General features: G+C 45.4%; 1 protein-coding gene across 6 annotated transcripts in view; it reads right to left on the reverse strand.

The window, feature by feature from the left end:
* Positions 1-27808, reverse strand: part of hivep2 (HIVEP zinc finger 2) — a 241941-nt gene that overhangs the window by 184361 nt on the left and 29772 nt on the right. For 2 of the 6 annotated variants that reach the window (XM_033026032.1, XM_033026036.1), the window contains exon 2: positions 15884-15965. The exons of the other annotated variants lie outside the window; for them this stretch is intronic. The gene's annotated coding sequence lies outside the window, so the exon portion shown is untranslated. The remainder of the gene's footprint in view (positions 1-15883; positions 15966-27808) is intronic. 6 annotated transcript variants of the gene reach the window in all.

Below are 27808 nucleotides of genomic sequence, written 5' to 3' on the forward strand. Positions count from 1 at the left end.
GAGTGCTTACACTGACTGGATTGCACCAGGATCAATATCACCATTAGCTGCTGCTGTACAAACTCTACAACGGCTGCCTTGGTAACAGTCGAGAGCTTGCCATCATGGAATAATTACCAAATATGACACTCACAGAGTCCACCAACCCTAAATCACGGCAGATTGCTGTCCACGGTCTCTTTTTTTAGAAGATAGCCTGAACTGAAAGTGGATGGCAAAAACCCCACAACTAGTGAGTAATTTGGGCTATCTCCCCAGCTATCACATTGGCTCTCAACTGCATCTGGATAACAGGAGCACATATATCAGGCTGCTATTCTTTGACTATAGCTCAGCATTCGACACTCTCATCACCTCCAAGCTCATATCCAAGGTCCAAGACTTGGGCCTTTGGGTCAATGGTGGAGATGGTTAGCAGTTTCACATTCGCGTGTGATAACATTTCTGATGACATTCCTGGGCCCAGAACATGGATGCATTCATGAAGAACGCTAGCTGTGGCCTCTATTTCCTTAGAAGGTTAAAGAGATTCAATATGTCTCCGAACACTCCAACAAGATTTTACAGGTATACTGGAGAAAGTATCCTGGCTGGTTGCATCATGACCTGCCATGGCAATTCCAATGCACAGGAAAAACCCAAGTAGCTACAGAAGGTGGTGAAGTTAGCTTGTTCCATCATGGGCACAGCCCTCCCCTCCATCAAAAGCATCTAATTGAGGCGTTTAAGAAGGAACTGCAGATGCTGGAAAATCGAAGGTACACAAAAAAGCTGGAGAAACTCAGCGGGTGCAGCAGCATCTATGGAGCGAAGGAAATAGGCAAAGTTTCGGGTCGAAACCCTTCTTCAGACTGTTCGGGGGTGGGGGGGGCGGGGACAAGAAAGGAAAAAGGAGGAGGAGCCCAAAGGCTGGGGGATGGGAGGAGACAGCAGGGGGACGGAGGAAGGGGAGGAGATAGCAAGGACTAACAAAATTGGGAGAATTCGATGTTCATGCCCCCAGAATGCAGACTCCCCAAGCGGAATATGAGGTGCTGTTCCTCCAATTTCCGGTGCTGCTCGCTGTGGCCATGGAGGAGACCCAGGACAGAGAGGTCGGAGATGGAGTTGGAGGGGCAGTTGAAGTGCTGAGCCACCGGGAGGTCAGCTTGGTTATTGTGGACCGAGCGGAGGTGTTCGGCGAAACGATCGCCCAACCTCCGCTTGGTCTCACCGATATAGATCTGTGGACATCTAGAGCAGCGGATGCAATAGATGAGGTTGGAGGAGATGCAGGTAAACCTCTGTCACACCTGGAACGACTGCTTGGGTCCTTGAACGGAGTCGAGGGGGGAGGTAAAGGGACAAGTGTTGCATCTCTTGCGGTTGCAAGGGAAAGTGCCCGGGGAGGGGGTGGTACGAGAGGGAAGGGAAGAATTGACAAGGGAGTTATGGAGGGAGCGGTCTTTGCGGAAGGCAGATATGGGGGGAGACGGGAAGATGTGGCGAGTGGTGGGGTCACGTTGGAGGTGGCGAAACTGATGGAGGATTACTTTTTGTATGTGACGGTTGGTGGGGTGAAAGGTGAGGACTAGGGGGACTCTGCCCTTGTTGCGAGTGGGGGGATGGGGAGAGAGAGCAGTGTTGCGGGGTATGGAAGAGACCCTGGTGCGAGCCTCATCTATGGTGGAGGAGGGGAACCCCCGTTCCCTGAATAATGAGGAAATTTCAGATGTCCTGGTGTGGAACGCCTCATCCGTGGAGCAGATGCGGCGTAGACGGAGGAATTGGGAGTAGGGGATGGAGTCCTTACAGGAAGCAGGGTGGGAAGAAGTGTAGTCCAGATATCTAATTGAGGCGCTGCCTCAAGAAGGTGGCATCATCAAGGATCCCCACCATTCATTCCAAGTCATCTTCTCACTGCTAACATGAGGCAGGAGATACAGAAGCCTAAAGTCCAATATCACTGGGACAGCTACATTCCTACATTTAACAGGTAATTGAATCAACTTGCATAACATAAATCCTACCTCGACAACAGAACACCATATCCCACCTCTTTCACTACTATGAAATTATCTTTTACTTTCTTGTCTAATTATGTTTTTGCATTAACGTGTTGGGGGTTTTTTTTCTTTCTTTGGGAATTTTACGTGTGTTCGGTGTATATTTGATGTATAATTTGTTTTCAATCTGTTTGAGTCTATGTGCCTGTGATGCTGTTGCAAGAAAAATGTTTCATTGTGCCTGCACCTCACCATACCCGTGCACAGGACAGTAAACTTGAAACTTCAAAACTTGACCTATTTTTTATGGGGACACAAGGAATTACATCATTCTACATTCCATTTCAGCCCATTTCTACACTCTATATTTGAATTCAGGCAATTCCCCGAGAAGTTGGAATATCCCTGATGAACCTCTTTCGCACCCTTTTTCAAAGCATCCACATCCTTCCTACTGTGATCAAAACTGCATAAAACATTCCATATGAAACCAAACCAAAGTTTTATACAGATGCAATGTGACTCCCTGACTTTCATACTCAGTGCCCCAACCAAAGATGGCAAGCATGCCATATGCCTTCTTTGCCACCCTGTCTATAATTAGGGATGGGCAATAAATGCTTGCCTTGTATCTGCAGCCTACATCCCGTAAATCAAATTGAAATGTACAGAATAGTGAAAAGCTTGGATAGAGTGGATGTGGAGAGGATGTTTCCACTAGTGGGAGAGTTCAGAACTAGAGGTCATGGCCTCAGAATTAAAGGACGTTCATTTAGGAAGGAGCTGAGAAGGAATCCAGTCACATGTTCACAGAAGGTAGACAAAAATGCTAGAGAAACTCAGTGGGTGGGGCAGCCTCATGCAAACCTAGCTTGTCTCACTCGCTGAGTTTCTCCAGCATTTTTGTCGACCTTCGATTTTTGCAGCATCAGCAGTTCTTTCTTAAACGTGTTCACAGAAGGTGCAGCCAGAGCTCGGCCGCTGCTCGGGGCACTACTGCTCGGGGCAATCGGCCACTGTTCGGGTCGCTCGGCGGGCCGGATGATTAAGTGGAAAAAAATCCGCCCGTGGGCCGGATGATTTCGAGTTACGGGCCCCATTCAGGCCGTAGGTTGCCGAACCCTGGTCTAACAGCTGTGTGAGTCTTAACACTATCCTTCAAGAATGATGCGGTCAGTCCACACATCTGTACCTTGAACCGTCTCTGATCAGAATGCAGACAAGAGGGAATAAAGCCATTTCAGAAAGGAATTTACAGGACATGCGTCACACCTTGACTGTCACTACACGCTGTTCATTCATTTCCAGCAGACCTGGCGGCACAGTGGTAGAGTTGCTGTCTTACAGCGCCAGAGACCCGGGTTTAATCCTGACTACTGGTGCTGTCTGTACGGAAATTGTACATTTTCCCCGTGAATGCATGCTCTGGTTCCCACCCCCCACTCCAAAGACATTCAGGTTTACAGGTTAATTGGCTTTGGTAAAGATTGTAAAATTGTCCCTAATGTGTGTAGGATAGTGTTGGTGTTCGGGAATTGCTGGTTGGCGTGGACTCAGTGGGCCAGGGGTCAGTTTCTGTGGTGTATCTCTAACCTAAACTAAACCTCACTGCACAGTCAGGAGCGCAGCTGGATATGAAAGGTAAAATACATTTTACCCACTGAACCAATGGTTCCGCCCAAGGTTGATTACAAGGGTGTAAGTGTGGGACAGGAGAGGATTGACCACTATGCTCCAGTCCAGGATTTGTGAGAACAACATTTTCTCTGCACTATCAGCCATCAGCACTGACATCGCACCCCCAAAGCTACAGGTGACTCAGGCAGAGTGCTCACGCGCCACTGACATTAAACAAATACTAATTCTGCTCCTCTTTCATGCTTGACTGCCAGACCTCGAAAGGTTAAACACCCACACTAACGGCCCAAAGTGCCCCAGAGGACAATGTAAGTTGGGGATGTAAGTCATGCTCTACTCTATGGCCTGGAACCGCTTACAAATTTTTTTTTTCAGAAAGACAGAGCAGGTTGCAATAAAATGGCTTTGAAATTCCAGATCTAACAGTGATGCGACTAAGTAAAACTTTGTACCTCTCTCTGATTTCCTCATGTATAGTCTAATGATATAGAGTCACAGAATCGTAGTGTTATAGAGCACAGAAGTAGACCCTTCGACTGAACTCATCCATGCCAATAGAGATAGCCATCTAAGCTGGTTCCAATTGTTCACATTTGACATCCCTCTGGACCTTTCCTATCCATGTATATGTCCAAATGTCTATTAAATGTTGTTATTGTCACTGCCTCAACCATTTCCCCAAGCAGCTTGTTCCATTTACAAACCACCCTCTGTGTGACAAAAGTTGATTCTCAAGTTCCTATTAGATATTTCCTGTCTCACTTTAAACCAATGCCCTCTAGTTTGTGATTCCCCAACCTTGGGAAAAAAACTCTGTATTCACCCTATCTTTGCCCTTCATAAGTTCATAAGATTTGGGAGCAGAATTAGGACATTCGGCACATCACTCATTCTCCTGCCTTCTCTCCATAACCCCTGGCACCCGTATTAATCAAGAATCTAACAATCGCCACCTTAAAAACATCAATCGACTTGGCATCCACAGTCTTCTGTGGCAATGAATTCCACAATTCACTACCCTCTGACTAGAGAAATTCCTCCTTCCCAAATAAACAATTATTTTTAGTAGTAGTGTGGCATATCTAATAATATTTCACACTTGGAACATTGCCTGTTCTACACATACGATCGGCTCATAAATTCAGCCTTGCACAGTGGCACCAAATTTTATTCATTGGCATTGTTGATATCGCACTTTGTAGTTTGCCTCTAGAAATTTGTTCCATTACAATTAATGTAACTGAGTCAAGAGGCATAATCCATTGAGTTATTCCTACTGTAAGTTTCAAGATGACCACCCGAACTACTATTTACCTCATTGGTAACCCTCGGACGATCTTTGATCAGACTTTACTGGCTTTACCTTGAACTAAACATCATTCCCTTATGTATCTGCACACTGTAAATGGCTCGATTGTAATAATGTATATTGTCTTTCCTCTGACTGGCTAGCACGCAACAAAAGCTTTTCACTGTACCTCAGGACACGTAACAATAAACTAAACTGAACTGGACCATGGCCACCACAGACCATTTTGTGTTGCAGGGATTCCAATTTGTCATGCTTTTCCTTTTGTATAAATGACCAACTGTTATTTGACCTCGCCTTGACTCAGCTGATAAAAACTCTTGCCTCCAAAACACAAGGTTGTGGGTTCAAATTCCACCTCAAAGTTAAAACACTTTCCACGTTCAGCGCCGTGGGAGTGAAACATTGTTACCAAAGTCTCAGCTCTGGAATGTCTCGGATACGTGAAAGGCTTGTTCTTCTTCTGAAATGCCTGAGATTAGCAAAGGGTGAGGAAGTGGCCAGTTTCTGTAGTCGATCACCTGTACCATTTTAGACGTTGCAAAAATCTGCATTGCTATTGTAATGCTCATGACCTTTGGGCAACTCAAATTGCTCAATGGCAAGGGAGGAACTATTTCTGAAGTGTGGTTAATGTTGTAATGCAGGAAACATAGCAGCACCGAGTTCCCCAAAGAAGCCCTATGATCGTAACCAAGTCATCTGGCTTTGGTAATGACAGATGAAGTCACTGGGGAGGCTCGACCAGGTTTCTCCGAATTGGTGACCTCTTACTTCCACCCAACGGCGGAGACAGGACCTCAGAATGAGGTCTCATCCTAAACATGGGTACCTCCAACAGAAGAGCACTCCTGCGGTACTGGACGGGGAGTCTGTCTAGATACTCGGACTGAAGAATCTGGTTTGGAGAAAGACCCTAAAACCTAGTGACTTTGAGGCAACTCACTGGATATATTCAACAGAGAGTTAGATACAGCTCTTATGGCTAACGGAATCAAGGGATATGGGGAGAAAGCAGGAACGGGGTACTGACTTTGGATGATCAGCCATGATCACAATTGAATGGCGGTGCTGGCTCGAAGGGCCGAATGGCCTACTCGTGTACCTATTTTCTATGTTTCGATGTTACTCTGCTACCCAGCTTGTTCACAACGGATACAGGGAAAATAATTTAGAACTGAGATAAGGAGACATTTCTTCACTCAGAATTCTCCAAGGTTATAGAAGCCAAGTCACTGATATATTTACGAAAGTGTTGGACAGATTTCTGAATTCAAAAGGCATCAATGTGTCTGGGAGAGTGGGGAGCTGCTATTCAGACAGAGGATCAGTTGATTATATTGAATAGTAAAGCAGGCTTGGTGGGCTGAATGGCCTACTCTGTTTCACCCCACCCCACGCCCTCTCCAGCACTCTCCCTCGCACTCACACAGATATTCACGCATTAACCTGCACACCACACGCACATGTCTGTACACATACACACCACATATTCAGGCCAATATACATACATACAGGCACAAATGGTTACATACCCACACACACTTAACATACTGTTACACATACATGAAAACACAGGCATATACAAAACACTGTACAGACATGCATTCTTGCACACGTGCATGCACACACATACAACGCATAATTATGTACATACCCATATCCAAACACACACACACACACACACACATATTTGCAAGAGATCTTTAAACCTCAGCTCTAGAAAATCTTCACTTCCGTTACGTTGGTCTGGGTCAGTGGGTCATGCCTTCAATATTCTTAAATATCTGCATAAAAGCAAAACAGCCCAAAGCAAGCTGCAAGCTGATCTGCATTCCTTGCTGACAATAACCATTTGTTGGCAGGTAACAGGAGAGGCCAGTGCCAGCTCCTTCCCTCTCAACTCTCAATCGTTGCATTTAAGACTGCAAAGTGCACTCACTGACATCTCGTTGGCAAGTTGGTTGAAGTTAGCAAAGATTGAGTTGCTTTAACAAGGATGCCAAATTAGTTAGCAGCCACCAATGTAAGGGCTAACTTTGAACAAGCAGGACATGGACTACAGACTGAGGGAAGATGAGGTGATCTTTTCTCCAAGTACAGTGTGTTGTGCTCTGAAACGTACAGCTTCAAATGTGCTGGAAGCAGATTCAAACACTTCCAAAAGAGAACGGAATAATTATGTGAAGGGGAACAAACTGACAGTGAGGGGTGGTACAAATATGGAGCAAGGGGGGTGAGACAAACTGGAAGTTGTGAAATAAGTCAAGTTCAAGAGTGTTTACTTGCCATATCACCAAGATATGAACCAGGACAATGAAACGATTGGTAGAAACAAGGAACTGCAGATGCTGGTTTACCAAGGAAAGACTCAAAATGCTGGAGTAACTGTGTGGGTCAGGCAACATCCTCGGATAACATAGATGGGGTCGGGATCCAAAATGCGACCTAGCCACACAAAATGCTGGAGTAACTCAGCGGGTCGAGCCATGTTCTCCAGGGATGCAGCCCGACCCGCTGAGTTACTCCAGCATTTTGTGTCCTACAATGAAAGGATTACTTGCTGCAACCTTAGAGGCGTATTGGACATGTCGAACAATTAAATATACAATAAAAGATCAGTGACTTTAAGCAAACCATGGCACTGCTACCATGCACTGGGCTGCATTGCTCGATTTCAATGAAGCATCTAGGGGGGAGGAGGGAGGGGTTGTAAACAGAGTAATTCAGGATTGATGGAGTCATAGAATCGTACAGCAAACTAATAGGCTCTAAGGCCCACCATGTCCATGCCGACCTTTTTGTGTATCTGCACGCTTCCTATTTGTTCGTATTAGGACCATATTCTACTATGCTTTCCCTAAACAGGTGCCTGTCTAAATGCCTCTGAAACAGTGAATGTGATTCCCCACTTCCTCTCTGTAAGCTCTAGATATTAGATTGACAGATTCTTGATTAGTAAGGGTGCCATTGGGTTATTGGGAGAAGTAGGGAGAATGGGCTTGGGAGAAATGGATGGATGGATCAGCTATGACTGAATGGCGGAGTAGAGTTGATTGGCTGAATGGCCTAATTCTGCTCCTATATCCCATGAACTTATGTCAACCACTCTGTGTAAAAAAAAAAACCTCACGTCCCCTTCGAAACTCACCCCTCTTGCCTTAAACTTATATCCTTTCTTGTTTTAGATACCACTACGCTGGGAAAAAGATGTTGAATCCATGTAAAAAATTGTGAACTACACAAAATTATGAGTCACAGATTGGGTAGACTGCCAGAATCTTTTTCCCAGGATGCAAACATCAAATACCAGAGGACTGCTTTAAGGTGAGCGGGGCAAAGTTTAAATGAGATGCACGGAGCAAGTTTCTTTACGCAGAGGGTGTTGAGTGCCTAGATCACGCTGCCTGGGGTGGTGGTTGAAGTAAATATGTTTGTTCCTTCTTAATATCTCTTTGCCAAGCCACCAGTAAATGATAACCATTTGGTTCCTGAAAACTTGGCATGGCATTTAAAATACTTTTCAATAGACAAATGGATATGCAGGGAATGGAGGGATACGGGTTATGTGCGGGTAGTTAAGTGATGTTCTTGGCATCGTGTTTGACACAAGCATTGCAGGGCGAAGGGTATTTTATTTTTGGCTGTACTATTCTTTGTTCGATGTTCTATGCCTCTCGTTATTTTATATCAGGTCATCCCTGAGCCTCCTTCATAAGTTCATGAGAGAAAGGATCAGAATTAGGCCAATTGGCCCATCAAGTCTATTCCGCCATTCAATCATGGCTGAGAGCTAGATAGGGCTCTTAAAGTTAGCGGAGTCAGGGGTTATGGGGAGAAGGCAGGGACGGGGTACTAATTGGGGATGATCAGCCATGATCACGTTGAATGGTGGTGCTGGCTCGAAGGGCCGAATGGCCTACTCCTGCATCTATTGATCTATCTCTCCCTCCTAACCCCATTCTCCTGCCTTCTCCCCATAATCCCTGATGCCTGTACTAATCACCAATCTATCTATCTCTGCCTTAAAAATATATATTGACTTGGTCTCCACAGCCCTCTGTGGAAATGAATTCCACAGATTCACCATCCTTCATTCCAGGGAAAACACGGACGGACTATCCAATTGCTCCCCCTAACTAAAGTCCACAATCCAGGCAATATCCCGGTGAACCTCCTCTGCACTCTCTGCAGCAGAAGGTTGCTTTCTCTATCTGGGGAACGTGTTTTTTAAATTGAGTTTGCTTCTTTGGGAGAATGTCCTGATTTACCACGATCCTCATAATAAACCAAGACTTGAACCTTTCAGTCTTGCCTGGTAAAAACGGGGAAAAAAATACACCACCTCAAAAGCATGCTTGAAAAAATAATGTTTCTTCTTAATTTCTCTTTGCCAAGCCATTAATAAATGATAAAAAACATTTGCTTCCAGAACACTTGACATGGCTTCCCAATCAGCTGTGATTTTGGAGGAAATTATAGTCAGTGACAAAGGAAAGCAAGGAAAGTGCAGACAAGGATAGGCACAAAATGCTGGTGTAACTCAGCGGCTCAGGCAGCATCTCTGGAGAAAAGGAATAGGTGACGTTTCGCGTCAAGACCCTTCTTCAGACTGGGGAAGGGTCTCGAACCAAAAGGTCACCTATTCCACTTCTCCAGAGATGTTGCCTGACCCGCTGAGTTACTCCAGCATTTTGTGCCTATCTTCGGTGTAAACCGGCATCTGCAATTCCTTCCTACACAACGTGCAGAGGGAAATGTTGTGGAAAACAAATGGACTGCACGGGCGTGGTGAAGGAAGGTGACGATTCCGCCTGAGTTGTTTGGGCTGAGGGATCTTCCCTCTAGAGGCCGTCTCGCCCAGTACAAATTGCACAGTCTCCAGTGTTTGCCCAAGTGGCTGCATCCTCGAGACTGCTGCTGAACCCAGATCCGAAGGGACCTTACTTCAGTCCCAGTGTATGGTGGAATAAATCGCTGGCACAGACAGTGAACCTTCTCACTCAATGAAAGAAGTAGAGTTGAGACGGCCTTAAGCACCCTGTCCCAACATTTCACAAAGATCACTCAGGACTATCCCTCCGGAATCAACAAACCAGGGAAAGCAAATTCCAAACCAGGTTAAGCAGATTCCAAACTATAGGGCCACCACCATAGACCACACAATCAGCACTCAGAAGTAATACATCTGCACATGACTGTGGTGCGGCACGGTGGCGCAGTGGTAGAGTTGCTGTCTTAAGCCCCTGTCCCACTTAGGAAACCTGAACGGAAACCTCTGGTGACCTTGCGCCCCACCCAAGGTTTCCGTGAGGTTCCCGGAGGTTTTGGTCACTCTCCCTAATGGTCGAAAGTGGTTTCCGCGTAGTCGAGGCTTCTTCTATGTTCCTGCGATTATTTCAACAAATTCAAAACTGGCCTCGCCTAAAAATAGGTTGTCGTTTGGTCGAAGCCAGTGGAGTGGGGTTGCTATTTACTCACAGGCAGTCGAAGGTAATCTCCTTCGCTGACCGGCCATTTTGATTCGCTCATTGGAGTTTTCAGCAAAGGATCTTTGGTTTTCAGGACCTAGAAGATCCGCCGGAAGGTAAAATGCCCGCTAACTTTATTAAACTTCTTAAAACTGTCTCCACTCCTTCTCCCCCCACCCCTTCTCATTCTCTCCCCTTCTCCCTCCCCTTCCCTTTCCTCTTCTCTCTCCCCTTCTCTCCCCTTCTCTCCCTCCCTCCCGAGTTCTCTAAAGGGCTTGCCATGTTCTGTGGCAGCCGTTTACCTTCCTCTTCATCGCGCAGACAGCGTTCCTCCCCTGTCCCTGGCCCCCACCTTCGCGATGTGTGTGTGTGTGTGCGGTCGGTAGCAAAGATCCTGTAGGATCTTTGGTCAGTAGATGCAGCTCACGCTTTGGTGGAGGCTTTCCAGGCGAGTGACCAAAACCTCTGGCGACTCACGGAAACCTTGGGTGGGGCGCAAGGTCACCAGAGGTTTCCGTTCAGGTTTCCTAAGTGGGCAGGGGCATTACAGTGCTAGAAACTCGGGTTCAATCCTGACTACGGGTGCTGTCTGTATGGAGTTTGTAGTTCCGCCTGTGACTGTGTGGGTTTTCTCCGGGTGCTCCGGTTTCCTCCCACACTCCAAAGACGTATAGGTTTGTAGGTGAATTGGCTTCTGTAAATTGTAAATTGTCCCGAGAGTGTAGGATAGTGCTCGTGTATGGGGTGATTGTTGGTCAGCATGGACTTGGTGGGCCGAAGTGACTGTTTCCATGCTGTATGTCTAAAATCTTGTCTGAAGACTCAGCTGGGGCCATTCAAAAAAGGTGTACAAAATTATGGCGCTGGTATGGAGCAGGGCACTAGAGAACCGAGGACCTCAGATACTGTCTGTTTGGAGTTTGCAGATTCTCTTTGTGAGCACATGAGTTCTGTCCCAAAGACATGTGGTTTTGTCGATGAATTGGCCTCTGCAAATTGTGACTAGTGTAGAGAAAGTAGCGGCAAAAGTGGGAAAATAGAGATCTAGTTTGTACCGGTGATCAATGGCGGCCAGGACTCGGAGAGCGGAAAGAACTGTTTACAAGCTGTACCTTTCAATTTAAATTTTTGTCCTTTGGGCGCAGTGACTAGCACTAGAACTAGAAAGAGACACAGGAAACTGCGTTTGTAGGAATTTTGAGTAGTAGACAAGTGTAGACTTAATGGGTTAGGCAGAATCTGTGCAGGGAATGGACACGTGACGTTTCAGGATTGATGAGGGTGGTAGTCGCAAGCCAAATTAGAGGGTATAAATTTAGGAAATGGCTAAGAGCTATGAAGAGCATCCGAGGGCAATGGTTGAGAGCTGCATCAGACTGCCTGAAGAATATCAAGATTAGCTCAAACACATTGAGAGACTGGGAGAAGGGGGGGGGGGGGAAAGAGGGCGAGAGGGAGAGAGTGGGAGAGTGGGAGAGTGGGAGAGTGGGAGAGTGGGAGAGAGGGAGGGAAGAGGGAGGGAAGAGGGAGGGAAGAGGGAGGGAAGAGGGAGGGAAGAGGGAGGGAAGAGGGAGGGAAGAGGGAGGGAAGAGGGAGAGAGAGAAAGAGAGGATATTGGAATGTTTCAGACAAGAGGTAAGATTGGATGCATAACTTGTTTTCCTTGCAAGGAGGAGGCTGAGAGGTGACGATAGAAGTATACAAAACACTGAGGATCATAGGTAGGATGATAGTAGGAAACTTTTCTCCTCAGAAGAAGTGTCCAAAAAAGAGGGTGTAGGTTTAAGATAAGTGGTTTCAGGTAGAGATCTGAGGAGGAATTTATTACATCCTGAGGGTGAAACACACTGCCTGAGGGGTGATGGAGGCAGAGACTCACACCATTCCTGATGAGCCCTGGAAGGCACAGACGGTAAACGGCCAGGTGCTGGTAAAGGGGACATATTTAGAGGACTCGTTGAAGGTCGGCATGGACGTGGTGGGCCAAAGGACCTGATTATATTGCTACATCACTCTATGAATCTCGTCTACCTTGTCTAAAATTATGATTTGGACAGGTGCGTGTGCAGGAAAGGTTCAGAGGATATGGGCCAACACGGGCCAGCTTGGATAGGGCATCTTGGTCAGCATGGACAAATTGGCCCGAAGGACCTGTTTCCGTACTCTGTGACTATCTCTTTTCCCCTCTCTATGAATCTATGATTTAGATGTGTTTTCCAAGACCAAATGCTGACAAAGCTCAATAAATGAAGGTAACCGAAACTAACTGATTTACTGAAGACTCACAGAACTCAACACACCCAGCCCTGATAAGACAGGAGAAAAAATCAAAGTTCAAGCCTGAAGAACACCATGTGTCTCACTCCCCACCCCCACCAACCAGTCCTTCACTGGATAGGTTACCAGGCCAACTAATGCATTCCTTGCAAGGACATTTCATCCCCCTTGCATCTGGTTTCACCATGTCACTGGCCCGTACACCAGGGAGAAGAAAACACAAGGTTCCATCTGTTCGTTTTCTGTCAGCACCCTTTAAAATTAGATCAGATAATTCCCTCATCGATTGCAAAATTTGCAGGTTGTAGTGTCAATTGCTCTGATGTGACCATTAATCAGAGGGAAAGAAAACTGTCAAACATCAGCCCATTCAACACAGCAAATTCCACAAACTATCTTGATCTTTGAGAGGTGTATAAAATTATCAGAGGAATAGATCGGGTAGATGCACAGTCTCTTGCCCAGAATCGAGGAATCAAAAACCAGAGGATGCAAGTTTAAGGTGAAGGGGAAATGACTTAATAGGAACCTGAGGGGCATCTTTTTCATGCAAAGGGTGGTGGGTGTATGATACGAGCTGCCAGAGGAGGTAGTGGAGGCAGGGACTATCGCAATGTTTAAGAAATAATTAGACAGGTACATGGATTGGACAGGTTTAGAGGGATATGGGCCAAACGCAGGCAGGTAGGACTAGCAAAGAAGGGTCATATTGGCCGGTGTGGGGCAATTTGGTTTGAAGGGCCTGTTTCCATGCTATAAGGCTCTATGACTCCATCCCCACAACACATGAATCTACTGTCTTTCCTAAAATCAAAGCAGTTAATAACCACTTTAGACACCGGGTAGAGTTAATGAGTCATAGTATTATACAGCACAGTAACAGGCCTTTTGGCCCTACACTTTCATGCTAACCAAGTTTTTTATCCAAGCTAATCCTATTTGCCTGCATTCAGCCCACATCTCTCTGAGACTTCCCTATTCATGGCTTTTATATGTTATTATTGAAACTGCCTCTACAACTTCCTCTGACAGTTTGTTCCTTATACCAAACACCTTTTCTGTGAAAATAATTTGCCACCCAGATCCCCTTATATCTTTCCTCAATCACCTTTAACCTGTCCCCTCAAGTTATTTTACACTCCTGTCCTGGAAAAGGACGTTCATGGTTTTATAAACTCTGGTCACAGTCATAGAGTCGTACAACATGGAAACAAGCCCTTTGGCCCAACTTGCCCCATCTACACTAGTCCTACTTGCCTGCTTTTGGCCCTATATCCCTCTAAAACTATTCTATCCATCCAGCTGTCTAAATGTTCCTTAAATGTTGCTATCGTACCTGCGTCAACTACCTCCTCCAGCAGCTTGTTCCATACACCCACCACCATTTATGTTAAAAAGTTACCCCTCGGGTTCCCATTAAATCTTTCTCCCCTCACCTTAAATCTATATCCTCTGGTTCTCGATTCTCAAGTTCAAGTGAGTTCAAGTGAGTTTATTGTCATGTGTCCCTGTATAGGACAATGAAATTCTGGCTTTGCTTAAGCACACAGAAAAATAGTAAGGTATTTACTACAGTACAGATAAATGTGTCCATATACCATTCTCCTACTCTATGCAAAAGACTGTGCGTTTACCGTTTACCCAATCTTTTTATCTCATGATTTCGTACACCTCTATAAGATCACTCCCCATCCTCCTCCGATCCAAGGTGTAAAGCCTTAAAGCCCTTCCCCACGGTACGAGATCATTCCAAGAGCTCTCCCGAGTTTAAAAAAAACTTGTGGTAAGCACGAAGAATGAACGTAGCGGGTACGTCGGAGCTCGGGGACGTCTCTTAGCGGCTCGCTAACGGCAGGTACTTGGGAAGACTCGCTAACGGCAGTTAAGCACGGGAAGACTCTTGAAGATTTTTCAACATGTTGAAAAATGTCCACGAGAGCCCCGAGTACCGACGTATGGCCATTACTGTAAATCTCCGAGTTGGAATCAGGGCAAACTCGGGAGAGCTCTTGGAATGAACTCGTACCGTGGGACAGGGCTTTTAGCATGCTCAATCCCTCCCTACAGCTTCGTCCCCCGAGTCCTGGCAACATCCAGCTAAATGTTCTCTGAACCCTTTCATGCTTGACAACATCTTTCCTATAACTCTAGTCCTGGTACCATCCTTTGTGAATGTTTTCTACACCTTCTCCAGCTTGATAACATCCTTCCCATATCGCAGTGACCAGAAGTGCACACAATTCTAAATCGGGTGCAACACCCAAGTTAAATACAGTGCTAGTTCCCACAAACAACACTGAAATATATGATTAGATAATGTGTTGGATGTTATCGAATCATAGAATTATACAGCAACAGCCCCTTTGGCCCGACATGCCAACCATTGTGTCAATATACACTAATCCCATTTACCTGCATTGGACCGTATGCTGCTTGAGGGATAAATACTGAACTTAACTCTCCTTTATATATTTACACACCTTCACATACCTCCCTCGTATACCAGATGAGATAACTGAGCCAAAGAACTATATCTTGACATTACAGCACTCTCTCAGTCCTGCACCAGAGAGACACCCTGGAGTTTGTGCCAACAACAATTGGACTCAAAAAACAAGTTGCTACCTGCTGAACTCTTGGACTTAACTCAAAGGCTTCAGTGAGATTAGAATCCACAAAGCCACTGTAGCAACCATTTCTGCCCAAGACCCAAGTCTGAGCCTGCCAGTGAATTATACTTGTGGGCGAGTTTGGGCAATAAATGTCACAGTGTCAAAGGGAACACCTGCATGAAGCCAACACCTATCACTTATGTTCTTATGATCTTATGTTCTTATGACCTTATGACCCAGACATCACCCCGAAGTCCTGGACTCTCAGCAAATGCCATTTATTAAAAATCTTTCTTCTTCATGAACAGCCTTTGGGGATTGAGGATGACTCACTTCCGCTCCAGTTCCATGGGCTCTGAAATGGTTGACAAGGCCAGTGTGGGAACTGCAGACACTTCCACAGAGGTGGGCAGGTTGTGAGGTGGTGCACTCATCCCACCGCTTTGTACGGGCCTCTGTGTGTCATCAACGTGTGCATTTCAAGTTCTCAACACCATTCCTGACGGTTCCATTCCCACTTGGAGCAGTCATGGTCTAGGGATTTACAGGAGTCAATGGGTGTGTTGCATTTTTTAAATTCCGTCTGCCTACCTGGTAACTCTTTCCATGACCGAGTTCGGAAGAGAGCATCTGCTCCGGGAGCCTGGCGCTAGGCATGCAAACAATGTGGTCTCTGCAAACGGAAACGACCGAGTGTAATTAGTGCCTCTTTGTCGGCCTAGGAGAGAACAATGACGTGAGTTTGATTACTCCATATAGCCAATGGATTTGGAGGATTTTTGCAGAGGCAGGTATCTCTCCAGTGCTTTGCGGTGCCTAGGCAAGGCAAGGCAACTTTATTTATATAGCATATTTCATACACGAGGCAGACTCAAATTGCTTCACATAAAAACATGTCATACAATAAAATGAAATAATAAAATGAAATAAAATAGAAGAATTAAAATAAAATAAAAGCTAAATTAAAAATGCATTATAAAAAGTGCAAAAGTTAAAAGTGCAATGTAGTTAAGATTTAGCTGAAAGCTAAAGTAAACATAAAAGTTTTCAGTCTTGTTTTAAAAGTGGTCAAAGTTGAGGCAAGTCTTAAATCTTCAGGAAGTTTATTCCAGCTATTTGTTGCATAGTAACTAAATCCTGCTTTCCCATGTTTTGAATTTACTCTGGGAATCACTAACAGATTGGTTTCAGAAGATCTTAGCGGTCTAGAAGGCTTATATAGTGGAAGCATGTCAGTGATATACTTTGGTCCTAAACCATGTAGTGATTTATAGGTGAGCAGCAGGATTTTGAAATCAATTCTCTGAAATACAGGGAGCCAATGTAAGGATTTAAGAATTGGTGTAATGTGTTCAAATTTTTTGGTCTTTGTTAGAACTCTAGCAACAGCGTTCTGAACAAGCTGTAGCTGCCTGACAGTTTTTTTCGGAAGACCTGCAAGGAGACCGTTACAATAATCTAGCCTACTAGTAATAAAGGCATGTACAAGTTTTTCTAAGTCTTGAGCTGACATGAGTCCTCTTAATCTTGCTACGTTTTTGAGGTGATAGTAGGCCGATTTTGTTACTGATTTGATGTGACTGTCGAAATGTAAATCTGAATCCATAATAACCCCAAGATTTATGGCTTTGTTTGAAGTTTTCAGGGACAGAGAGTGAAGGTGTTGGGTTACTTTAAGCCTTTCTTTTTTAGCACCAAAAACAATTATCTCCATTTTGTCCTTATTTAGTTGGAGGAAATTTTGGCACATCCAGTGTTTGACTTGCTCAATGCACTGGCACAGCAGATCTATGGGGCGATAGTCATTTGGTGATAGCGCTACATAGATTTGAGTGTCATCGGCATAGCAGTGGTGGTCAATATTATTATTTTGCATGATTTGCCCTAGTGGGAGCATGTAGATGTTGAATAAAGAGGGCCCTAAGATCGAACCTTGCGGGACTCCACATGCCTACTGGAAGTAGTCCAGGCCTCAGAAGCATACAGGATGGCAGCGATCACTGCTGCTTGATACAACTTTAGGGTTGCGGTCTGGATTTGGCAAATATTATTCCTCATATGATTCAAATCTGTCCTAGCACACAATGAGGCCAAGTACTCAGGTGTCCTTCCGCTTCCCAAGGCATGCACAGGATGTGGGCAATGCCGGTAAAGCACCTGTCCCTGACTGCCCCTGAATTGAGGGCTTAGTTCAGAGCCAAGACAATTGTTGAGGCTGGTGTCAAATATAGTACAGACTGATTGGGATGAGGCAGTTGCACACAGAAGTGTAAGAGTCAATTGGAGAGGGTTTATGACAATCAAATAGTTTCAATCTCACCCCAAGTCCTGGATTTACCTAATTGCTTTGCTTGGTAGGTTAACTGCCTAGTAAATTGCTCCCTTGTGTAAAGATGAGGTGCAGAATCTGGGGGGTTTATCAAAACTTGAGGAGCATAACATTGGATAAATGGACATTTGGCATGTGGTTGATTGATGGGCCGCATGGACTTGATGGGGCGAAGAGTCTGTTCCTATGCTGTATCTCTCTATGACTCTTCATTAAATTTAAATTCCCCAGTTGCCTTGGTGGGATTCATACGCTTGTTTATTAGATCATTGGTCCAGAGCTCTGACAAATTGTCTGGTAACTTTACGACTGCACTACCTGAGTCACATGTCGCTCTCAGATTATGGGGTCCAACCCAGAGCCTGCAGAGACTCTTCTTGATTATTACGGGTGTCAGGGGTTAAGGGGAGAAGGCAGGAGAATGGGGTTAGGAGGGAGAGATATCTCAGCTATGATTGAATAGCGGAGTAGACATGATGGGCCGAATGGCCTAATTCTACTCCTATCACTTATGTTCTTATGATCTTATGACCTAGACATCACCCTGAAGTCCTGGACCCTCAGCAAATGCCATTTATTAAACAGACACTGGAATCACACTTAGCACCGGTTGGGCAGGAAGGGCAGGTTTGCTTTGCATCAATTTGATATCATCAAGACTCGGCTGCTCTGCCTTGCCATCATGTGATCTAATCTCCAACACTCGGGATGACGAGTTTGGTAACCACACACCCTAGCCAAAGGCAAGAGAGCGTGGAAGGCACTGCTTCAGAAACACATCCCAGACACCAGTTGGCCTCTTGCTGCATTGTGGCCATCTGTGCATGTGTGCATAGACACACACATAGGCACACATGCACACAGACATGCACAAACACATGCACACCGACACACAAACATAGAGACACGCACACACAAACACAGGCATGTGCGCACACACGGACATGTGTGGCACGGATATCATACATGGCTACGTCGACACACAAACAAATGCACACTTCGCATACAGACACAAACACTCAAACACACACATACAAACACAGACACACGTGCACACACAGTCACATAGACCCAGACATACACACACACACACACACACACATTAGGAGAGAGGCAGTGCCAGTATAACAGTGTTAAAAGAGTAAAATATTATGGGCTACCATTATCCAGATTTGATAAGAAGGTAGACTAAGGGTGTGCACTTTAAAGGATGTTGGGGGAGGGGGGCGGAAAGGGGATTAAAATGGGTGCTCCCTTGCAGGAAACAGCAGAGATAGAGAGTTTGCAACAATTGCAAATCAGAGGTTTCTATCAATGTGGTTTTGGGAGGAGCAGCACTTGATTTGAGATGCTAAGCACCAAAACACAAGAGAACTAAATACAGTTACACCCTTGTGTGTGATGAAAACAGATGGTTCTATGCTGTCGAGGTCAAAATCCTACAGTATTATTTACATTTATTTATCCTCTGTATTTATGACTTAGGAGTCAAGTGCTGCACTGCGGATGAGGGTGGAGATTATGGGAATTGGGAGGTTGACCACAAGTCATTCTGTTGCAATGCTGCAATGTTGAACTTGTGACCTCAAACTGATGCCCCCTCTCTCTGTGCCGCATTTGCCAAAACCGGTAAAATACCAATAACCACAAGCCCCACCCTCCTCTCAGTGAGTGCAAAATACTCTCAGTAGACACACCCCAAAGGCTCGGCAGATGGAAATATGTCATTCTATGAACATACTTGGTAAGGGAAGCAAATCAGCCAAGCTCGTTGTGGTCTAGGAGTTTTACTCATCCAGGGTCACACTGAGACACAGCCACACCTTCCTTTAATCGCTCTTGTTCTCCCCAAATAGTGCACAGAACAGTCCCAGCATTTGTTAAAACAACTCAAATCTGCAGCGAGCAACCTTCCCACAACTTGCCTTTAAGTAGTGTCCTTATCGTTGTAAAATGCCTTCAAGGCATCCATGAGAATGACTGTTCAACAAAATCTAAAACCAAACTATGCAAAGGGCGACTAAGCCGGGTGTACAAGGTTTGGTTGAAGTGCCAGGTTCAAAGGAGTGTTTGCAGGGAGGATTGAGAAGCTCATGTAAATGGGTGGCTTAGAGGTGGGATGTGGAAGGGAATTATGCAAGGTTATTTCGCTCCATGAGTGGTGGCTCTGGAACTCAAGGATGGAGGAACTGAAAGCTTTCATCATGTGTGAACAGTACTTAAAGATCAGGGTTATTGGCAATGGTTCACTGTAGTCTCATGTACCAAGATACAGTAATAACCTTTGCTTTGAATGCGATTCAGATCAAAACATAGAAACATAGAAAATAGGTGCAGGAGGAGGACATTCGGCCCTTTGAGCCAGCACCGCCATTCATTGTGATCATGGCTGATCGTCCCCTATCAATAACCCGTGCCTGCCTTCTCCCCATATCCCTTGACTCCACTAGCCCCTTGAGCTCTATCTAACTCTCTCTTAAATCCATCCAGTGACTTGGCCTCCACTGCCCTCTGTGGCAGGGAATTCCACAAATTCACCACTCTCTGGGTGAAAAAGTTTTTTTTTTTTACCTCAGTCTTAAATGACCTCCCCTTTATTCTAAGACTGTGGCCCCTGGTACTGGACTCGCCCAACATTGGGAATATTTTTAATGCATCTAGCTTGTCCAGTCCTTTTATGATTTTATATGTTTCTATAAGATCCCCCTCATCCTTCTAAACTCCAGTGAATACAAGCCTAGTCTTTTCAATCTTTCCTCCTATGACAGTCCCGTACATGAGTGCATTAGGTGGTGCAATAGAGAAAATAAACAGAGTGCAGAATTTTGTGTTACAACTACAAAGAATGTATATATTTTTTCAAAAGTGCAAGGGAGACAACTAAGAAGATTAGAAGATCGGGAACTCAATCCTGGCATATGAGAGGTTCATTCCAGAATCAGATCCAGAGCTCAATAGTGCGCCTAACCCAAGGTCGACTGCTAGCTAGGATATGTTTAATGGGCCACTTGGCCTCTTTCATTTGTTTCTACATCTCTTCTTCATTCTCCTCGCTGACGTCCAAGGAACAAGAACCAGTGGATAAATACCGGGCCATTCCTGCTCCTTTTCTATACTCGATAGATCAGCGCTTCCAATGAACAGCATTTTGTCAGAGTACAAGTCCTTCAGCCCACCGAGTCTGTACTTCCCACCAACCAATAGGTTTGCACTAATCTTCATTTATTCTCAAATTCTGGCCCTCACCCATACACTGTGAGCAATTTACAGCGACTAATTGATCTACCAACCTGAACGTCTTTGGGATAAGGAAGGAATCAGGTGGGCCCAGAGGGAACCCATGTTGTAGACAAAGAGGGAGATACAGCACAGAAACAGGCCCTCTGCCCTCTAAGATCGTGCTGACCATCATGATCTTAGGATCATTAGGACCACCCGTTTACAATGATCCTACATTAATCCCATTCTTCCCACATCCCCACCATCCCTTGCAGATTCAACCACCTACCTACACACTAGGGGGAATAATAGTGGCTAATTCATACCCCAACCTGCACACCCGCACGTCTTTGGGATGTCAGAGGAAGCCAGGGTACCCAGAGGAAACTTGCATGGTCACAGGGAGAACATGCACACAGAGCACCCAAGGTCAAGATTTAACCCCGAGTTCCAAATGCTGTGAAAAGGCAGGAGAATGGGGTTGAGATGGAAAGATAGATCAGCAATGATTGAATGGCGGAGTAGACTTGATGGGCCGAATGACCAATTTCTGCTCCTATAACATGTGAACGTGAATTTATGACTCAACTAGTTGTGCCACTGTGCCACCGAGGGAGGAAGAAGGAGAATATACAAACTCCACAGAGACAGCATTGGAGGTCAGGATCAAACCTGGCTGCCATATCATTTATGCTACCGTGCAAGTCTATTTTCATCTGACTCCCTCCTTCTTATTTAGTAAGCTGGACCAGGCCAGATTCCTTACAACTTTCTGTCAGAGGAGAGGCAGGAGGAGATTAGACCAACAGGGGTCAAATTGCAATTTTCTATTTTTGGGCAGGTTTGCAATTGTTCGCACACTGGCATCTCATGCCAGCTGCCTGGAGCTGGGTCAGGTTGGCATTTCTTCAATTAACCTCCGCAGCTAGTTAAAGTCAGTGCACATACTGTACTATCATGTGGATAACAGAGACTGGGAAAGGAGAGGCATGGAGGAGTTTAAAAGGTGCAGAACGTTTTCCTGACACTAAAATGAATACTAAATTAAAGTGAAAGAGCTATAAAGTTAAGTTAAATTAAACTTTCAAAATATATTAGCCTGCCACTTTGCAGCACTGAACCTCATCACCAAATGATTTGGTTTAACAGGCAGTAGTGATCTCTCCATCTGAAAGTCTTTGGAGACCTAGATAACTCACAGCATGCACTTGAGGAGGTTTGCGAGAATGATCCCAGGAATGATTGGGTTAACGTATGATGCGCGTTTGACGGAACTGGGCCTGTACTCGCTGCAGTGCAGATGTGTGAGGGAAAACTTCATTGAAACTTATCGAATAGTGAAAGGCCTGGATAGAGTGGATGTGGAGAAGAGGTTTCCACTAGTGGGTCTAGGACCAGAGGGCGCAGCCTCAGAATAAAAGGACGTACTTTTAGAAAGATGAGGAGGAATTTCTTTAGTCAGAGTGTGGTAAATCTATGGAATATAGTTAAGGGCCTGTCCCACGAGCATGCGACTCCATGCGGCAAGCGCGACCTAAAGGGCCTGTCCCACGAGCATGCGATTCCATGCGGCAAGTGCAACCTAACGTGGTCTCTTGAGCCGTACGGCCTCACGGGGTCGGTCCCACTTCGATCGCTGGAGCCGTATGGTGTTGTGCGGAGCTGGTCCTGACATCGCACGGGGCTCCGAAAAACTGACCGTTTTCAAAAATTCCGCGCGGCAACGGCCTGCCGGCCCGCAGCCGCCTCGACGCCGTACGCACCGCCTCGACGCTGTACGTCACCCGCAAACTTCGCTTGAGCTTCATGTCACTCACTTGACCTCCGCGCGGCCCCCGCTTCTGGTTTGGTCGTGCTTGCCGCATGCAGTCGCATGCTCATGGGACAGGCCCTTTAGGTCGCGCTTGCCGCATGGAGTCGCATGCTCGTGGAACAGGCCCTTAAAGGTGCCAAGGGCTATGCGGAGAAGGCAGGAGAATGGGGTTGACAGGTGAAGATAGTTCAGCCATGATTGAATAGCGGAGGAAACTTGATGGGCCGAATGGTCTAATTCTGCTCCTATAACTTATGAGCAAGACATTGGAGGAATACTACCACCGTTAGCTCTGCAAAATCATCACTGGAAAGCTTAGCAAAACGAAGTGTCATATCCAATTCCTAGATATAAGTATCACCAATAATTTGACCTGGTCCAACCATAATAACCAAGCCACAGCCAAGAAAACATACCAGCCTTTACTACATCAGAAGGCTAAGAAAGTTCGGCATCTCTCTAACAACTCTTAATAATTTCTACAAATGCACCATCAAAAGCATCCTAGCCAGATGCATCACAACCTGGCATGGCAACTGGTCTGCCAAGGAATGCAAATTATTGAAGAGAGTTGTGGACACAACCCAGTCCATCTCGTCATCGCCCCATCAACTTCATCTACCCTTCACGATGCCTTGGGAAAACAGCCATCATAATCAAGGATCACTCACACCCCTGTCATTCCATTTCCCCCCCCTCCCCTGTCAGGCAGAAGATACAAAAATGAGCAGGTTCCACCAGATTCTTGGACAGATTATTTTCCATTGTTATCAAATTCATGAACAAACCTCTGATATTGCAAGGATGAATTGCCAATCTTCCAATCTACCTCACTACAGCCACTGCACTTTTTTATCTGCACTTTCTCCATAGCTGCAACACTATATACTGCAATTTGATTATTTTTTGTTATTAAACTGTCTGACGTACTTACGTTTGGTACGATTTGCCTGGAAAGCAAGCAAAACAATGTTTTTCACTGTATCTTGGTCCATGTGACAATAATATATCAATACTAACACCAACGCCAACTTCCAGCATCAAGGCTCTAGTTATTCTCAGTTGGCCACATTGAACGAGCCTCGTTGTTTACATGTCCAACTCCAGATTCCTGACATTGTATTCCAAGCTCTGTCACAGAACAAATTACCAAGTGGACGGAGGAAGAGATTCAAAGATGTGCTCAAAGATTCCTTGAAGAAATGCAACATGCACACTTACTCTGAGGAATCTCTGTCTATTGACCACTGTAGGTGGAGGAGGATGGTATAGAGTCCCTCGAGTTCATGCATCAGGAATACACAGAAGCCAGGTGTAAGTGGCAGCAGGACCACACCAGCCCGACAAACTACCCATCCCAACCTGTCCCATCGAGGAAAAGATCTGAAATTCCCACTTTGGCTTCATCAGCCACCTCAGAACCCCAAAAAATTGAGGAGGCAATTTAGCCCCGAGGGGCTACCTAGGAAAGGAAGCAAGCTTCCTTAAACACCGCAGAAATTAATAACCGGAAAATCTTGCATTTTTGTGCTGTTAGTACACAGGGATCCTCAGTTATCCTCAGTTTCACAAACCATCTGAACAGCCAAACTTCTGACACTGTAGCACTCCCTCCGTGCTGCAGCAAGAATGCTAACCAAAATGTTTCTGCCCAGGTTGCCTGGTTGCCCCCATTGAAGATATTCAAACTGACAGGCCAATTGCTCTTTCTCAACAAGAAACAAGGTACCACTCAAACTTAAGGTGATTAACTCTTGGACTAAAGGTTTTGAGAAAAAATAGGATAGATGCATTGCTTAGTGACACGGGTTTAAAATCACCAATCAACAGAAGCGTTAAAATGTCTTGAAACTACCACTACCTCCCCCTCTGCAATTAATAGTGCAGCAGTTGCAGGGAACGGAAACAAAAATCAATTAAGACTCAATATCAATTTTTTCAACTTTCGGTAACTTTTTCTCTTTCAGTCTATATCAGAACTGGCCGTTTCTACGTGCCATCATTTTGGCTCCGTTTTTTCAGGTCTGCTGGGCACATCACCCAACTTTACTAGTAACAACGTGACACAGAGAAAGAAGCTCTCTCTGATATTAACTTCCATATTAACTCATTCGGTCTTACCCTATTAGAGATATACCCTCTGTTCTAACCATCCCACTCCCACCTTCGCTGCCGCTCAGAACTAACTTGTTTCTCTCACTCTCTCCATTCTGATAACGGATACCGCATCAAAAACTTTCTCTTTCCACAGATGCTGCCTGACCTGCTGAGTATTTCCAGCATTTTCGTTTTTTACTCAGCAGGGAAGGAATGGGTTAAAAATGAAAAGCCATTGACAGCATCATGGATGTTTAACAGAGAAAATAAGATGGGCCACAGACAGTTCCTTTCCATCAGATGGTGTAATCATACTCTGCAATAACAGAGCACCAGCATGGGAGTCTGGATTCTACCGACAGGAACCAGGCAAACCCACCCTCAGTAAACTCTGCAGCTGGGGTCATGCTCCAAAAGCAAGTCACTGCTATTTAGTATTAAACATTACTTCACCCCCACCACTGGTCCATTAAACAGTAAACAATTCACTTGGATGCACAGGGCATGTTAAGAACCTGTCCCTTCCACAGCCATCCCCCTAGAAGTCTGGAGTGAGAACATCAACAGGTCATCCATCCGTAAGGGAGTCTGTATATTCACAGCTTGCACAGGAGAGCTACATCACCGAAGAAGCATTTTGTTTGCATTAAGTAGGATGGAACTGTACTGCACTGGAGTGGAACGCCTGGGTTTGATGTTTCTATTAACTGCTCTGCTTGGTCATGGAGTCATAGAGTCATACAGAATTGAAACAGGCCCTGTGGCACAACTCAGAAATTATGACCCCATCCAACCTAGTCCTATTTGCCTCCGCCTGATCCATATCTCACCTGGTCCATATCTCTCTAAAACGTTCCGATTATTATGCCAGTCCAAATGTCTTTTAAATATTGTTATCATACTGGCTTCGACTACTTCAACTGGCAGCTCATTCCGTATACCTAGCCTATCCTGCTCTGCGCTATAATTTGATCCTCTCCGAACTCCAGCACTGTTGGGACTCTTCATATCAGGGAACTGTGTACCTGTATCCCGAGATCGCTCTGTTCTACAACAGTCCGCAGGCCCTACCCTTCACTGTGAAAGTCCTGCCCTGCTTTGACTCCTCAAAATACAACACCTCATGCATCTGAATTAAACTCCACTTGCCATTCCTTGGCCTACTTGCCCAGCTGAGCAAGATCCTGCCGTAATCCGTGATGATCATCTTTACTATCATACACCACCTATTTTAGCATCAACTGCAAATTTATTTATCATGCCTTGTACATTTTCATCCAATATAGATGACAAGCAGCAATGGGCTCAGCAATGATCTCTGAGGCACACCACCAGTCACAGGCCTCCAATCTGAAAAACAACTTTCCACCACCATACTCTTCTTCTTTCTATGAAGCCAAGTCAGTATCCAGTTAATTAATTCTCCCTGGATCCCATGCGATCTAATGTTCTAGAGCAGCTTATAATTCAAAACTTTATCAAAGGCCTTCCTGTAATCCATGTAAACAGTGTCTAAGCCCTTGGCACTAGAGACATAGAGTTAGACAGCATGGAAACAGGCCCTTCAACCTAACTCGTCCATACCAACCAAGACACCCCATCCAAGCCATTTGCCAGTGCTAGACCAATATCCCTCTTTCCAATCCATGTATCTATACGTGTCTTTTAAATGCCTCAATGACCTCCTCTGGCAGATCGTTCCATATACCCACCACCCTCCAACTGATAAGGTTGCCCCTCAAGTTTCTATTAAACATTCCCCTCCCACCTTAAACATCTGTCCGCTGGTTCTTGATTTCCCTAATTTGAGTAAAAGACTGTGCATTCACCTATCTATTCCCCTCATAACTTTATACCTCCTTAAGATCTCCCCTCAGCATCCTGTGCTCCAAGGTTTGCTACCCAAACTCTCTCTATAGCTCAGGTTTTTGAGTCCTGGCATCATCCTCGTAAAAATCTTCTCTGTACTCTTTCCAGCTTAATGTCATCTTTCGTACAGCAAAATTCTTCTTTACCAACCCATCAACGTGTGACACGTATTCTTATGACAGTCCCAGTCTATTTTGGTTAATAGCCCCTATTATGATAACGCTAATAATCTTGCAGCTGTCTGCAATCTCCCAGTATATTTGCTCCGCTAATTCCCAATTACCATTTGGGGCCCATTGCACAATCCCGACAAGGTGATCATTCCCTCATTCGATGTTCCTTCAGTAAGGAAACCCTCGTAACAACGAACAACGGACCACCCGGGGGGGGAGGGGGAGGGGGAGGGGGATGGTGTGTTATTGCCGATTGTCCACTATAACCGAGTAAGTGGAGGGGAATTTAACCAGAGGCCGAGAGAGAAGAGACGCGCTATTGAGGCTGAGGGGTGGGGAGTTAAACAAGTAGGAATTCACAGGCCGGGGAGCCCACAGCTCCAGACGCGGTGTGGCAGACACGGGTCCGGTACCGACGCCACCTTCACGAATGGAAATGTTGATATGTATAACCGAAATCCGATATGTGGACATCCATTATTGCAACGGTTTACTGTAATGTCATTTAGGACCACTGCCGTGACGTTCTCCTTAATCAATAAAGTAAGTCCCCCTTCTCTTTTATCCCATCTCTGTCTCACCTGTACCGTATGTGCCCCGGGACATTAACCCGTCAGTCCTCTCCCTCCCTTAGTCAGGTTTCAGTAATGGCTATAACATCCCAGACGAACATAACTATCCACCTTCCGAGTTCTCCGTCTTGCCTGTCAAACCTCTATTATTGAATTAAATGTAATTTTATCTAACCGTCTTTCTCCACTCCCTGCCATGCTCTGGCCTTTACTGAACTTGCTGTCATTGACATCCGTAGCAACGCCCAGTCTCCATGCTGCCTCACTGCTGCACTGGATCCTATTTAGTTTAGGTCCTCCTGATTAGCAGTAGCAAACCTTCCCGCTAAGATACTGGTTCTCTCCTCCAAGTCAAATGCAACATGCCCCTCTTGCACAATTCATCTCTGCCCAAGAAGAGATACGAATGGTCCAAAACTCAAAATCCCTGTCCAGGGCTGGATT

This window comes from Amblyraja radiata, chromosome 8, assembly GCF_010909765.2.
Source record: "Amblyraja radiata isolate CabotCenter1 chromosome 8, sAmbRad1.1.pri, whole genome shotgun sequence".
NCBI lineage: Eukaryota > Metazoa > Chordata > Chondrichthyes > Rajiformes > Rajidae > Amblyraja > Amblyraja radiata.